The sequence below is a fragment of the Pteropus alecto genome, unplaced genomic scaffold (assembly GCF_000325575.1).
Source record: "Pteropus alecto unplaced genomic scaffold, ASM32557v1 scaffold3, whole genome shotgun sequence".
NCBI classification, from domain to species: domain Eukaryota; kingdom Metazoa; phylum Chordata; class Mammalia; order Chiroptera; family Pteropodidae; genus Pteropus; species Pteropus alecto.
The window spans coordinates 23,576,433-23,593,194 of record NW_006442484.1 but is presented as its reverse complement, the minus strand read 5'-3'; positions in this window follow the sequence as shown (position 1 = coordinate 23,593,194).

The window sequence follows — 16,762 nt, the reverse complement described above, 5'->3', positions numbered from 1 at the left end:
TACTTTTGATAGTTTGGGGAAAATGGGAAGAAAATAGAGATGCCAAATATGAAATAATAACTTAGGTGATGAAGAAATGTGATTTAGGAAAATTCACATGAAAAAATTTTGTAAAGTTGCTATCTTTTAAAAAAAAAGTTCAAAAATTTTCTGCGAATATTATTTTGTACCGTAATGTGTATATAACAGTAGCCCTGCAGATGCAATAGTAGAGTGATAATGTGTGTAGGATCTGAAGCAAGATTACCTGTGTTTAAAGACAGACTAGGTCATATTCTGTCTGTGCCACTAGACAATTCACCGACTTCTCTATTCCAGCTAGTACTACAGTCATACACCACTTAATGACAGGGATGCAGTCTGAGAAATGTGTCATTAGGTGATTTTGTCACTGTTCAAATATCATAGAGTATACTTGCACAAAGCTGGCTGGTGTAGCCTACTGCTGTAATTTTATGTGCTAGGCTTTTACAAACTGGCAGCACAGTAGGTTTGTTTATTCCAGCATCACCACAAATGCGTGAGTGATGCATTAAACCACAATTAAAATGGCTACGGCATCACAGGTGATAGGAATTTTCAACTCCATTATAATCTTATGAGACCACCATTATAAATGTGGTCTGTCATTGCCAAAAAGTCATTATGTGACACATGATTATATTGTTTTAAAAATCAGGAAAATGTTATTGTCCTTTCATAATTGTAATATATTTTCTAATGAGATAACCCTAGAAGCAGGACCAGGACTTCTGTCAGATATTTCTGAGATTCACATAACATTTTTCTTTCTTTTTAACAAATTTTTGGCTTTTGGCTTTCCATGACTATGCTTTTTAATATCTTCACTATCTGTATGCACTCTGATCTCTGATATTTTCCTCTTTATATTTTCTGTAATTTTTCTAGGTCAATGATTGTTTTATACTTTTTGAAAAAGTTCTGTGTGTATACATTGAATCTGTGGATGGCTGCAAGAAAAATTTCAACACAGAACCTGCAGTTTAAAAGACTATTAGCTGACCAAGTGTCTTTTATGATAAGGTGAAAATATACACATATTATTACAATATAATGGGAAAAATTTTATTTATTGTTAAAACCCCAAATGCATGATGAACCATTCTTTCACTATGTTAGATGCAATAGATTGTCTTTAGACTTTTCTTCTTTCTAGTTTTCCTTCTTAACTAAAGATTCTTGAAAGATAAGATTTACATATTCCAATTTCTCTTTCAGCAAGATTCTAAATATGATTAGGTCCTTTCAATCAGTGAGCTCCTATGAGATTTCATTTGAAGCTTTGAAACTGAGTGAAAAAATAATATCTATTTTTTTTTGGATTATATGATGTGACTGTGGAGTCAACAACATCATTAGCAACATTGTGAGCCCTGGGTCACAGTTTAGTTAATGTGTTCCTAGAGCCAAGAATTGTTGATTCTCTAGCTTTCTCGCTATGACAGAAGTATCTACTCTACTAGGGGACACAACGAAGGCATTGTGGGGGTCATTTCTATAGACTCAGGTTATAACCTGTTCTTTTATTCCTTACAGTAATTTTGTAAGTACCTAATTGCCTGGATCTTATGCTTTTCTGATGAAAATAACTACATTATCTATGGAATATGCAACTGACTTTGGTTGATATAATATTTGGAACAAAAAGTGACTGCATATAAAAGGTATTCAGGGATAGTCATTTGGAATTGGTTATCTGGCCTGATGGGATCTGAAGGCATTAGAGGATGGGATACTAGTTGTTTATGACACTCAAGGCAAAAGATAGTTAATTTATCATGCAGTCACTTGAAGTTATTACTTCCAAGGACCAAGTAACAAAGACAAAAGCAATATGATGGGCAAAAGAATTATAAGGACCAAGCATAAGGTAATATTCATATCTTTAAATTATTGGTTTCAGAGCATTTTAGAAAACTCAGGTTTTCTAAGACTTCTCTAAAATAATTTCTTGTGTCTTATATTCCCAACATTGATGTAGTAAAAATCAGATGCAAAGTCTGATTCTACTGGTTACTAAAAAACAAAAATAAAAAATAAATAAAAAAATAAAAAATAAAAATGTAGATTGAATTCACTCATTAAGTTTCTTACAGAAAAAGGAAAATAAGGACAGTACTTGGAAAGAAAGGCACTCCAGGAATTAGAGTGGTAACAACTGAGAGGATTTAGATAACTAATCTTAGATATTAGTACACACAGATACAGAGAAAGCCCTGAGACTGGTAATCTACCTCTGTAAGTGAAGGGCACAGAAAGACCACAGAAAAAGGCATTCCACTCTGGTCTGGCAATTAACAGAGTTTATTAAGGAAAACTTATCTACGAGGCATGTCTTAGGTGGCTACAAGATGGATATCTTCCATGCTGCTTGGCAGTCGCTAAAGAATTACATAGGGTAAAAGGTAGGAATAATCATGAGTACTAGTATGTGAATGCTATCAGGTATGGGAGGTGACTTTACTTGCTTGACCAGGTCAGGGCAATGGCCTATTCCAGGAACCAACACATCGTAGGAGGTTGGGGAAGGGTATTGATTTATGTCAGAAGAAAACATTGATTACTATTAGTCTTTAGGGGGTGTTGTAGAAATCAGTCTCCACCTTCTGGCCTGGGTCCAGGTCAAGGGTCAGAAAGAGGTCACATCATAGAATAGTCTCTCTTCCACAGTATACTGAACCCAAAACTTGCCTAAGATTTATATTCCAGCAAACCTATTATATCCTCCTCTGTCTAATGAAGTTGGCCTCACTGTACATGAATACCTAATTCTGATTTCTCTTGAGTGGTACCTTAGAAAGATACCAGTTCTCCTCATGCATCTAGATCTATGACACAGTCAGTTCTCTGCATGCCATAGTCCAAATTTTGTCCAAATACTAGATAAAACTTTGGAAGAGAAAGCTTATTTACCAAAAGAATTCCAAAACTGTGCTAGTTTATAGCAGAATAAAACAAGTAAATATGTGCAGAAGGAAATTGCCATAGAAGAAAGAAACTACTTTCGGATTGGGCTGAATTTACTCCTATGGTTTTGGTATGCTAGCTCATATGAAAACTGATTCTTAAAAGTGGCCTATGATGAATGAAGTTGACATGCCTGAAATTCCATGGGATAATATAAATGGAATTATGGAAATATTTGAGCTGATTTATCACATGTGTTTGTCTCTCTGCCCCCTAACCATGTGTTCTTGGAGGACCTAGTGGACATTCTTTTTCACCAAAGCATTAAGTGACTAGAGCACCAACATTCTTGAAAAGCGCTTGATTTTTTTTAAGGCTAAAGATGAGAGTAGGAAATGTGAATATTGACAGAAAATCCCAGATTTTAATGAAAATGATGAGACCCAAGGGTTACAGAAGCTAAATAAAAAGACAAGTTTCAGAGGCCAGGTCAACAAAGTTATCCAAGTACAGGGCAAAATGATAACAGAATTTCTTGACTCAACTGTGTCTTCAGTAATGGCTAACTTACCATAAAGTCCTCATGAAGAAAAAGAGACAGTCACCTAAGGCATAACTTGATCAGTACAGCAAAAGAACCCTAAATCTGGTGACCAGACATCTGACTTAAATCAGAGTAGCAAACCATATCTAAGTCCTAATTCGCAGATCTAAGTAACTTTATAGAGACAGAGCCTTTTATATTAAGGAGAGATCAGTTTCCTATGAGAAAGGACCCTAAAATAATAAATTTGGAGCCATTTATCAGTATGATTATACAATAAGGACAGGAAATCACCTCTACCTTTTAATGATTGTTGTGCACTATCTATGAATTGATATTAATTCTTGAGGTTCCATATCATTACACAGTCTACCATATAGAATAGGGATTTATAGGAAGAAATTAGCACAATAAATGGATATCTGTTCCAAGTTTTCTCATAGTGAGTTCATTGAGTCCCCAAATTCACCCATGGTTATTACTCTAGTGCTAATGTTAAACATACTTTCTATGTTTAAAGTATCCCTGACAACTGTCAGAATTCCTACATTGGTTTCCACCCATAGAGAAAGAATGATAATGATAGAATAGTGAACCTGAAGTCCTGGAGTTCAACTTCCTTATCAAAGTATCACCTTCTCAGGGAAATTCCAAAATCAATGCCACCAACTTCTCCTTGAGACAGTTGTACAGTCTCTATTATATCTCCCTAAGATTGGACTGTTTGTTCCACACAAAGGACAAATGGATCTTAGACAGTTAAAATAGGTTATCATACATCTAACAATGTATAACCACAAATAAGCGAATAATTTCATTTGTAATTTCATTGTTAGAGCAAATAAACACAGCCTCTCGTACTAATTATATATCTATTAATTAGACAAATATCTTTTCTTTTTCTAATCCAATAAGAACAGAATAACAGAAAGTTTGCTTCTGTAGACGGCAGTACCCTTTTGTTATCTTTCCTACTATCCTTCTGGACCATGATTTAATTCTGAGAGACCTTAAACATCTTACTATCAAGGGCAGCATGTCAATCCACTATATGACATTGATAGGACCTGGTGAACAGTAAGTTTCACATACCCGTGATACCTTACTTAGACATTTTTGTGCCATAGAGTGGGAGACTAACCCTTTAAAAATTAAGGGGCATGCCACTTTTGGGAGGTTTCTGTCATCTTGTAGGCTAGGTCATGTTGGAATAGGTGCTACAGAGAGAAAAATAAGTTGCTGAATCTCACATACTCTACCCGTAAAAAGAAGTACAGTATTTGATGCATTTGAGGAGACATTTTTTCAGCTTTTTAAAGCTACTGTCTTTGAGTAGAACCTAGACTAAGGAAGGTTATCTGGCTGACCTAGGCTGTAGTTCAAGTAACTTTGCTATTTAGCCCCTATAATCTATCAGAATCAGTGTCATATGAAGGGTTTATAGAATATTGTAATGCTACACTGAACCTATGCAAGCCTAAATAAGAGCACACAGTTTTAAACTCCTAAAATTTACAGAAAACCATGTCTTCTTTGTAAAATAATTATTTTTATTTTCAGAAACAGTTCCTGCCTGCTACTCATTCCTGGTAGGGAGTTAACACCTGGCCATAAGACACTAAATAACCGTGTGACTGAATGACCAGTCATGAGTAGATGTTTGTTTTACCAATCCATAAAGTTAAGGTTGCCTACCAGAAGTCCATCACCAAGTGAAAATGGTTCATAGATAGAGTGACTGCATATCTCGATTTTGCCAAAGGTAGCCTCAATTTATGCTTCTTGTTTAAACATTTCATTTAGTTTTAACATTCAGAAGGGTCCTGGTTTGGATGATATGTAGTTATCTATCCTAAAGCTACAAGTAAGTTTCATGAGTAAGTGAATAATTTCTTAGTATACCTATTTTTACTTCACTGCTTCTTCTAACTCATTCTACATCCCTGAGTTTATAGGATCAGTTCACAGAGAAAGATAAAAATTGAGATTGGTTTAAAGATAGTTCTGAACACTGCACTGGTGGATATAAGAAATAGACTATTGTAATATTTTTAGACCAACTGAAATGTTTTTCTCTTATGGAATAATATGTAAATCAACAGAGCTCAATGGTATGTTTGGAAAACCAAAAAAGTTAGGTGTGATGATAAGAGCTATTCTTGCTTTTACCCTTTCATTAGTCACTAACGGCTGATCTAAATAGGCTATATCAATGGGCTCCCTTGATCTGTCTTTGGGTTGTGTTTGGCCAACGGAGAGCACATGCAGGAAATTGGAAGGATAGGAGAATTAGGTCAAGAGTATTTTTCTAGTTCCCTTTCTGAAGGTTTGTCACTGGCTGACTACATTGTTCAATGGAATTTTTCTCCTTCCTTCAGTTATTTAGTAATAGTTCCCTCTTCTTGGTCTTTCTGGGCTCTGGTGTGAACCTGACTCCTGCTGCTACCCCTGTATTATTCCTGTGGTTCCCCTACACTCTGACCATACATTTGTTAATAGACTATTTATTAAACACTCTTCAAATTATCCAGTTTGAGTCTTTTTCTTGCTGGTGCCCTGACGATACACCAGGTAAAACAAAAAGCCTAGTTCCAGAGGTGGTGAGGTATTGGCCACTGACAGGAGGCATGCATGTTGACCATGATAGGACACAGTCAACCAAATTTGAGAATGTCAGGCAAACGGGAGGAGGAAATTAGAATATGAAAAAAGTCCACCCCGATATCAAATTTAAAGTAAACCACTTAAACATTTTTTTGCCTTTGGACAAACTGAAGCTCAGAGAATGGGTCTGTAAGTAAGATTCAGGTGTCATCAGGCGTAAAGTGAAGTGAGCTAAGCAATCTCTCAGTTTTTATATAGAGGTTTGTTTATATATGCTTTAAAATGAAATCGGACACAACAGTTATACTATCCAATATATTTATTTTGTCTTTCTCAAGGCAATAAATCAGTTGGCAGATTTTCATTTGTACTTGTGATTTGCTCTAAGAGGTATAGTTGTTTTTTTTTCTGATTGCGACACTCTTTAGAGGTTACCTTTAACCTCTCCCCTCCTTCTATATGCGTATATTATAGAAGTGTGAAAAGGGAAAATTGTATGATTTTGCAGTAGTCTTTTAGCAATTTAGGTTAGGAATTTCTCAGCAATAACTTTCATTTATTTTCATTTCCCTTTATCATGTATGTTGACCCATTTTAGATAAAACTTTTATCCATTACTCTGATGTTAAAAATATACAAATGTATACCTCGTATATATGTTTATATGTTTTCTTAATTAGTTTTCTGCCATATAATTTCCTTTAGTCTTAAGTCTAGCAGGCTACACTGATATTATTAGTATTGTATCTAGTAATCACATAAAATTTAATTTTACTACTAATATTTAAATTAGAAGATTGTTGGAGACATATTTTACCTAGCGATATGGTTGTCACATAAATGTCATGTAAATGAGTAATTGGGTCTCAAATAGCTGATCTAAGTGATAAAGAATATTCATTTAGAGAAAATGTATTTGCTGTTTTGTTCTTAGAAAAGGAAGTATAGAGTTACAAGTGAATCTGAAGTTTCAATTTCAATTTCAATCATTTCTTCAGTGTGTGCTAAGGTTAAAAACAGAATGAGAGAGAAACAGAAGAGGGAGGGAATGGAAGAAAGAGAAGTGGGGATGAGGTGGGGGAGAGAGAGAGAAAATTTTTCTTTTAAGGGTCTTCCTTTAAGGAACTTTGTAAAGCACACTGTGATTAACCTCCACACCCCAAAAATACAAGAACATTCAATCTCCAGTCCTTGGATTAATAAAGCAATAAAATATTTTTTAAATTCTTGGCTGTACAACAATTGTTTAATTCCAAAGAAAAAAGAGAAAAGCTAACTTGAGAATCTTTAAGAATTTATCTTGAGGTTTTTTTTAAAATCAAAATAAGATACTTGCTTATCTGTAATGTACGAAAAGGCATTTTTGTTAGAATCCTGGTGGCTTTAACTTTGTATTTTCTGTTTTATTTCTTCTGGAAAGTGTAGTGAGTACAGTATCTGAAGTTCATTTCCCTTAATTTTTACTTTGATTGATATCATCAATCATGTTATTTTTCCATAATTTCCATTAAAATTTTATTTATAAATTTTCTTCATCTTAGCTTTATTTCTCATATACTAGTTTTTCTTCAGATTTTCCATGATAAAGAGTTTGTTTAGGATTAGATTGGAAAATAATTAAATAATTAATTAATTAATGCATTTGTAAATTTGTAAAGTGAGTTGATTTCTGAATAAGGAAACTTTTAGGCAAGATAAAGAACTGAAAGTATCAGGCAATTTTAAATAAGCCCTTCGATTTTTTGAAGAATATAAAGTATAGAAAACAGTGGTGATAGAATAGGCCTTTGGTATTACCTTAAATTCCAGTACAATTTTTTAAAGACATAGGAAATATTTTATAGGAATGAGGAGGTTGATGAAGTAAATATTAAAACAAGGGAGGTAATCTTTAAACTTTACCCTCTAAAATCAATTGCTGTCCTAAATTTTCTCTTCATTTTTTTAAACCTTTTATTATTCATCTTCTTTGTCTAACTTCCTAATATTTTGATCTTTTTTTTCACTAGCAGCAAAATCTGAATTCTTTTTAAAGGTGTCATTATCTGAATATGAGGATCAGTGAGAAAAGGAAGGTCGTGATAGAGTCGAAAACTGCTATGATTTATTCAATATACTCAATGATTCTCTCTCTATATACACACACACACGCACACACACACACACACACACACACACACACACACACACACACACACACACACACACACATTAAACATTGGTCTAACTCTATTAGATCAATATTTAAACTTGTTTGTTTAAATATATATAACTTCCATGTATGTAAAATATATGTAATTATGTTTATATAATATAAATAAAATGTGCATGAGTATGTGTGTATACATATATGTGGGAATAGCACCAGGAGACAGCTCAAGTGTACTTGTAAAGTAATTGAGAGTAAGTGAGTATCATGTTAATCAGTTATTTACAAATATTCTCTTTTTCTTAGGTACATCAGGGCATTATTTTTTTTCTAACTCCTCTGAATTCAGTGAGGCTATATAACTTGCTTTGGTAAAAATGACATATATTATTAATGAGCAAAACTTTTATACCTAACTTTTGTGATTCATCAAGTTCCCTTCCCTTCATAGTAGGAAGCATGTAAGTGTGTATTAAATAAGATATGCCTTTCTTATGAATCTCTAAGTAATGTGATAAACCAACTTGGCTTACGCATTTAACATAGTGAGAAATAAAATTAAGGTACAGAGATTCATTGGCAAAACCTTATTGGACAAGGTCATGATAATAGAGAATCTACTAGTGTTATCAACTATCCATCTGATTCAACAATCTGAAGAGGAAAACATCCCCAAAGCATTCGTTCTCCACAATACAACAAAGCCCCTGGTTCCATAATCTTTCCATTCCATACTTGTCTTTAGTCCTTCACTTCCTATCAATTCCAATATCCAATCTTTTAATGAGTATTTTTAGGTCCACCTAAGCAATAGCTCTCATTTTAAACTCAATAAAATGTGAAATCTAAGAAGGAAAATGATTGGTCTCTCTTCACAGCTGTATCTTCAGGCTCTAGAGTAGAGCTAACACATAGCGGGTATGCAATATTTATTATATAGATTCACAGGACAGAAATTATTTTTTAAACAGATATAGGAATAATGGTCTCTATTTCCCAAATGGACTACTGCACCTCTTATTATGCCAGTTTGTAGTAAGTACTCAATAAATATTTGATGAATAAAAGGATGAAGGAATCTGCTTCCCTGTCTATAGCATCTATTTCCTTTATTTTCTATATTTACTTGCTCATTTCTTATTCATTTATTCATTCAACACATATTAATTGAATGGATTCTATTCCCAGGATCTGCTCTCATTGTTAGGAATGAAGAGATAATTACTCTCCATAGAAGGAAAATGTCCCCACTTATAACCTGCAAATTATAATTGGGGAAGTGGAGGGTATAGACAATGATAAGGGATATCCAAAATCTCAAATAGGATAAAATGATAACTGGCCAAAGAAGACCTTGAAAAGTTACATTTGAGCTGATACTCAAGTAAATCATTGATGTAATTTCTTCCTTCTCCTCAAAAGTTTTTTATCCTGTTCCATTACCTTTAGAAGGAAGGGAAAAAAAAAAATCCAAACATGGTACTTAAAACCTCCTCCCATCTGTATTACATTTCTAAAATTAACCCTGACTCTTCCTTTCAACATCTCATGCCCCAATCTAGTGGTCCTTGACACTCGCTGCCTATCAGCATCTGGAATGTTTTTTTTGTTTGTCTTATGATAAATCATACTTTAATGATATGCTTCATTTTTTTTTTAATTAAGCATGTTATTTCAAGATAATTTGCAGTTATCGGAAGTAGTATAGAGAGATCCCATGTACCTTTTAGCTAGTTTCCCAAGGTAACACCTTATAAAATTATACTACAGTATCATAACCAAGAAATGGACATCAATACAATCCACCCATCAATACATTACATCAATACAATATAATCTTGTCTAGATTTATCTAGTTTTATATGTACTCATTTGTGTGTGTGCTTCAGTATGTTTGTATGTGTGTTTGTATTTAGTTCTATGTAATTTTATCACATGCGTAGATTCATGTATCCACCACCAGTGTCAAGGTAAAATCATTTCTGTCACCACAAGGATCCCTTATATGGCTCTTTAATAATGGGCTTTTTATAATGACATATGTCACACTCACATTCTTAACCTTTGGGGACTAGTAATCTGCTCTCCATTACTATAATTTTGTCATTTCAAAAATGTTATATACATGCATATAACAGTATGTAATTTTTTTTATTTATTTGCAGCATAGTTCCTTTGAGATCATTTAAATTGTTGTGTATATCACTAACTTGTTCTTTATTATTAGTGAGTAGCATTTCATGTTATGCATGTACTACAGTTAATTTAACCATTCACTCATTGAAGGATATATGTGCTATTTCTAATTACCAAAAGTGCAATTGCTGGGTCATTTGGTAATTATACATGAGAAACTGCCAAAACTTCCCAACTCCTTTCTCAGAGTAGCTGCACCATCCTATATTACCACCAGTAATGCATGAGTGACTTAGTTCCTCTACATCCTCTTCAGATTTTGTTCTTATAGCTTTTCATTTAGCCATTCTGATAGGTATGTAGTGCTATACCATTGTGATTTTAACTTGCATTTCCATAATAGATAATTATATTGAACATTTTTTATGTGCTTATTTGCCATCTGGATTGTTTATTTCCTATTACATTTTGAGAGTTTTTTTACATATTCTAGGTACTAGTCCTTATTAGATATGTGACTTGAAAATATTTTTTTCTCAGTTTGTATTTTTATCCTCTTTACAGGGTCATTCAAAGAAAAAGTTAAAATTTCGATGAGGTTAAATTGATCAGTTTCTCCTTTTATGGTTTGTGCTGTTGGTGTCAAGTCTAAGCACTCTTTGCCTCACCATGGGTCTTGAAGATTTATTTCTATTTTTTTCCTAAAAGTTTTATAGTTTTACATTTAAGACAGTGATCTATTTTGAGTTAATTATTGTATAAGGTATGAAGTTTAGGTTGAGTTTTATTTTTTTGCTTGTGGATATCAGCTGCTTCAGCAACATGTGTTGAAAAGTTTCTTCGTCCTTCATTGAATTTCTTTTGATCTTTGTCAAAACCAGTGGACATTTTTGAGTGGGACCTTTAAAAAATATCAGCAGCAGAGCCTCATCGTAGGCCTAATTTGAATCAGAGTGACCTTTGCATGTTTACTTTTTAGATTTTCATGTGATTCTAACAGATAGTCGGGTTTGAGAACTGTTGTTCCAATCAAATCCAGAAATATTGATTTCTTATTTCTCTACGTTTGTTCATTTTTTTCTAGTATTACCAGATAAAATACAAGGTATCCAATTAAATATTAATTTTAGATTAACAAAGAATATTTATCGCCTCTTCTGTTGTTGCCATTTTCTGCATTTGCAATGACCAAATAACTGGATGGTTTCTCCCTTATCTAGAGAGCCAATTATTCCTTCTTCTTTCATACTTACATAACATCTTTTATTTCTCTCTCTATGATGGTTAGTTTTATGTGTTTACTTGACTGGGCCAACATATCCCCAGATAACTAGTAAAACATCATATCTAGGTGTATCTGTGAAGATATCTCCAGAAGAGATGAACATTTAAATTGGTATATTGAGTAAAAAAAAAAAAAATTACCCTCATCAATGTGGGTAAATAGCTGCAGGGCTGCAGGAGACCCATAGTAAATAAAAACCATGAAGGAAAGTTGAAAAGAACTTTAAAGAAGGAGTGAAACTACTAAGAGGTGCTCGTGGACAGTGTGAGGCTTGTTGTGGCCATCAGTAAGAGGCTGGTAGTGGCTCCTAGATGCAGGATCCAGGTCTTCCCTGAGCTGGGTTGCTAGGGAATGCAGCATGAAGAGTTAGTAAACTACATTTAATGCTGTATGTAATCTGAAACATCATTTGACACATGGTGCTCTTTCTCCAATAGCAAGGATTCCTGGGTCCAGGAATCAAGGTGTGGAAATAAGAGTGACACCACTCACTATTACCCCTAGTAATATTTTTGCTTCCTGTTCCTACAACTTTATACTCTGCCTGCCTAGAAGTCTTAGTTCCAGAGGAAAGAATGTTTTCATCAGGAGTCACATCAATGATTCTAGTGAACTGGAAGACTGCAACCTGGCTCCTTAGGGCACCTTGGGCCTCTGAATCAACAGACAAGGGAGAAAATTATGATATTGGCTCTTACTTAAAATATAATCTGGACTATGAAGGGGAAATTAGACTACTACTCCACAATGAAGGTAAGGAAGAATATTTCTGAATATATGATATGCCTTGAGATATCTCTTGGTATTAGCATGCCCGGAGATTAAGGTCAATCAATGGAAAACTACAACACCTCAATCCAGTCAGAACGGGTAATAGCCTAGAAATAAAGGTTTTGGTCACCCCACTGAGTAAAGACTCACGGCTAGCTAGGGTACCTGCTGAAGGCAAAGGGTATACTGAATGGGTAGTAGAAGAAGATAGTTATAAATACCAGCTATGACCATGTGGCCAGTTATGGAAACAAGGATTATAATTGTCATAAGCATTTCTTCCTTATTTTGTTATGAATGTATTTCTGTGTATATATAGGTATATTTAAGAAACATTTTTATTTTATTTCCTCTCTCATTCTCTTATCATATAACATAAGACATATTGACTTTATATCCGTATTTAAGTATTATTGATTTTACCTCATAGTATTTAAGTTATGGGGTATCAAGAGGATAGACATCACTCAAGGATTTTACCTCTGCTCCTGGAGTAGGAATTTTGTGGTTTTGGTTGTGTGAAAGATATTTGTATCATGTTTTGTAGAATTAGGACCTTGTTTTGTCTTTATTTGGACATTAAGTGTGATGTAAGTATAGATGTATCTGTGAGAGTGTTTCTGGAAGAGATTATCATTTGAATCAGTAGGCTGAGTAAAGACAAGCACCCTCACCAATGCAGGATGGTATCATCCAATCTACTGAGGGCCTGCATAAAACAAAATGGTAGAAGAAGCACGAATTCACTCTCTCTGCTTGAGATGACGCATCCATCTTCTCTTGCCATTGGACATCAGACATGAGTGCTGCTGGTTCTTGGGCCTTTGATTCAGCTTGAGACTTCTACCATCAATTCTCAGATTCTCAGTCCTTCAGACTTGGACTGTATTATACCACTGATTCTTCAGCTTGTAAACAGTAGATTGTGGGACTTCCATAATCACATTAACCAACTCCTATAATAAATCTCCTTGTCTATATCTTTATCATCTAGTCTGTATCTGTCTCTCTCTCTCCTATTGGTTCTGTTTCTCAGGAGAACCCTGACTAATACACTTTCCTAGAGCACTTAATCATTTCCCTTCAATAGTTTTTATATCTGATTGACTTCATGTCTTATTCCAAGATGAGTTGCAGTTGCCACAATGCTAGAAATCTTCCGTAATATTTAGTACTAAGAAACCTCAAACAAGGCTAACCAACTATCCCTGCTGCCTTCTTATCCTAGTTTTAGTACTGGAAATGTGGCTTTCTGATAAGTCCCTCAGTCTTGAGCATACTAGGATGATTGGTAACCCTAGTTGACACTCATCAGATGCTTAGAAGGGATTTCAGAATTATGTGTTAAATATATTAGTCCAAGAATGTTTGAATATGAAACTGATAATGCAGCAGCAGTAGTTAGACAGATTAATACATTTTATTCTTCCTACGGCACTACGGTTTTTCAAATAATTATCTGAAAAATGCCAGAAGTCTACTTGCAGAATATTCTCTATATTGAAATCGAAGCCAAGATGATAAAACCATGTGCAGCAAATACCCCTTCTTTCCCCCAGAGCATTTCTTGTAGAATCTAACTTTATTTTAACACCTTTCATTTTTTTATTAACATGGACCTTATCTAGATGCTAAAACAAAAACTAGATAAAGATACGTGTTAAAATTTTGTTATTTTCAAATTAAAAATAAATAAGCTTCCCTAAGATAGTTTTGTCAATTATTTTTTATAAGAAATATGACATTAAAGACTGTAGGGTTTTTTGTTGTTGTTCATTTATTTATTTGGTTTTTGTATGTCAGAGTTTTCTTCTACTTATAAAAATAAACTCATTACTCTGTTCTGGTCTATTAAATTGTCCAGATATCTTAATTTCAAACGCTGTATAATCCTGTGTTCAATTTTGAGCTAGTATTGCTTTAGATCTTACAACAAATCTCACCAAAACATGCATCAATAAATGGTACTAGGGATTCCATTCATATGTCACAAGCCATTTGTTTTTCAGTTGCCTGGTTTTATCACTTTTTAATGATTTGTCACGTGTCCTAAAAGACCGTGCAATTAATCTTACGTAGGTTCACTAAATTAGTCTGTAAATAATGTAACAAATCATTAAATTGAAAAGCAAACTCAAAGCATTTAAAAATAAATCTATCATATTGCATTAAAAACCGTAAAGTATGAATGGCAGTAAACTAAGTATAGCAAGAATGGAAGGTACTTTGTATTTTAGAGAGGAAAAATAATAAGCATGAAATATGTGAACTCCCTAAGATTGAGCAAGGAAAACTTTGTTGCCGGTTGAAATTTGAATTTTAACTTTGGCTTATAGAATAAGTCACTTTGTTAGTTGCAGGGCTAAGCAAGGGCTCACTATTAGTCTTAGACCATACTCCATCTAACTTCCTTTTCACTTTCTCCCTAGTTTGGATGGGCAGCTTTTATTGGTATTTTGTTTGAGTGGTGATATCTGTTTGTATGTATGTTCTACTCTATTGATGCACTTTTTCCAAGACACCTTTTTTTTAGGGAAACATTGTGGGAAAGTAAATTACATCACCAGTAGTCTTTGTTTAGGACAGGGCTTCTCAACCTCTTCAGCAACTAGTGACATTTGGGGTCAGATAATTCTTGGTTGTGGAAGCTGTCCTGTGTACCCTAGAATGTTTAGCAGCATCTGTAACCTCTACCCACTAGATCTGAGCAACATTTAATGAGAACCAAAAATGCCTCTAGATGTTGCAATGTGTCCTTGAGTGGAGGGCAAGTGGTAAAATCATACCTGGTTTAGCAGCACTGGGATAGATCACTTGCACTGTTATATTATTGGAATTAAATGCTAAATTAAATTGATTTAGTTTTTTTCTATATTTAAAAATTACAACAGAGTTACTTGAGGTAACCTGTTACTTAAAAAAAAAAAGATCAAAATACAACCACATCACCTTTCAAATTATGTAGAAATATTAGGAATGATCTTCATATAACTTTGATTATTGATCTAGTATCTAGTTTTTATGGCCCAGCCTATAAAATAAAGTAATCAGATGGGCTAGAATACAGGAGAGTTGTTGTTTATTGTTTGCCCTAACTAGGACAGTCTTTCTAGCAAGATTATATTTTATACCATTGAAAGTAAAACTGTGCAGATTCCCACAAAAGCTCTAGATTCCTTTAGACTTTGGCTGTGAAGTGATCATCCATGGGTTTGTATAGATACTTAATGATATATTCTACATTATTTTCAGTTTATATTTTATGGATTCCACCATTTTGTTTGTGACATATAAACTTTTAAAAGTTTATTTTTCCAGCCAGTTGCTTTTAAGCCCCTTTCAAAATTATAAATTTTACTGCTCAAAGTTTTAATGGCCCGACTTATTGTGGAACATTGAACTGATTTTTTAAATAATATGAGCATTTTGGAATTGAAAGAAAAGATTATAGTTTTATATAGCTCTCGCTAAACATTTAATGTTACATTTATTTATACTTGAAATGCTTCCTACAATATAGAGCAGAAAAGGTAATAGAAATTAATGTTAGTTGCTTAGTGTAATATCCTCATAATCTCTTGGACAAGATAGCTCTGAAAAGGAGAGTTGTAAATTGAGCAAATCCTTTACAAAGTTTTTATTTTGTAACTATTCTGATCTCAAGAAACAAGCCATCTATAATCACTGCATCATCTATAAGTATAACTAGAATAAAGAAAAAGTCTATATATAAGAAGTGATCTCCAGTATGGAAATAACTTATGTTATTTGCCTTTTTCTTTAAGATATAGAGAGGCTGGATCTGGTCTTTTGAGAACTATGGTAATACAGCATATAGAATGTGGTGTTTTTAATTTCCATTATGTTTGGTATCTTGGTTTGCATAATTAAACTAATAATTTATCTTCCAGAAGTTACCTTCATGTATTTACCTTTAAATCCATGGTTTTAAATCAGTTTTGCATAATTATAAAAAAGAATTGGTAGACTACCATATAGTTTATTAAAATAAACACGCCTAAATCAAACATTGACACTGACACCATTTTATTGACTGAAAAAGCACTGAGATTTACTGTGTCTATCATATTAGAGTGACTGGAAAACATTTTCATATCCAAATTTGGCTGCAAAAAAGCCAGTCCATGATAAATATATGAATTTTCTCAATGAGGAAAAAAATACATATACATACACATATACACATATGTATGAACATACAGTGTATAAATATGTATAATGTGTGTACATATACAATGTATATATATGACTATGTGTAACTATAGTTATTATGTGTATAAATCATGTATATATAGTGTTCTATATCTATTCTACATCTATATTT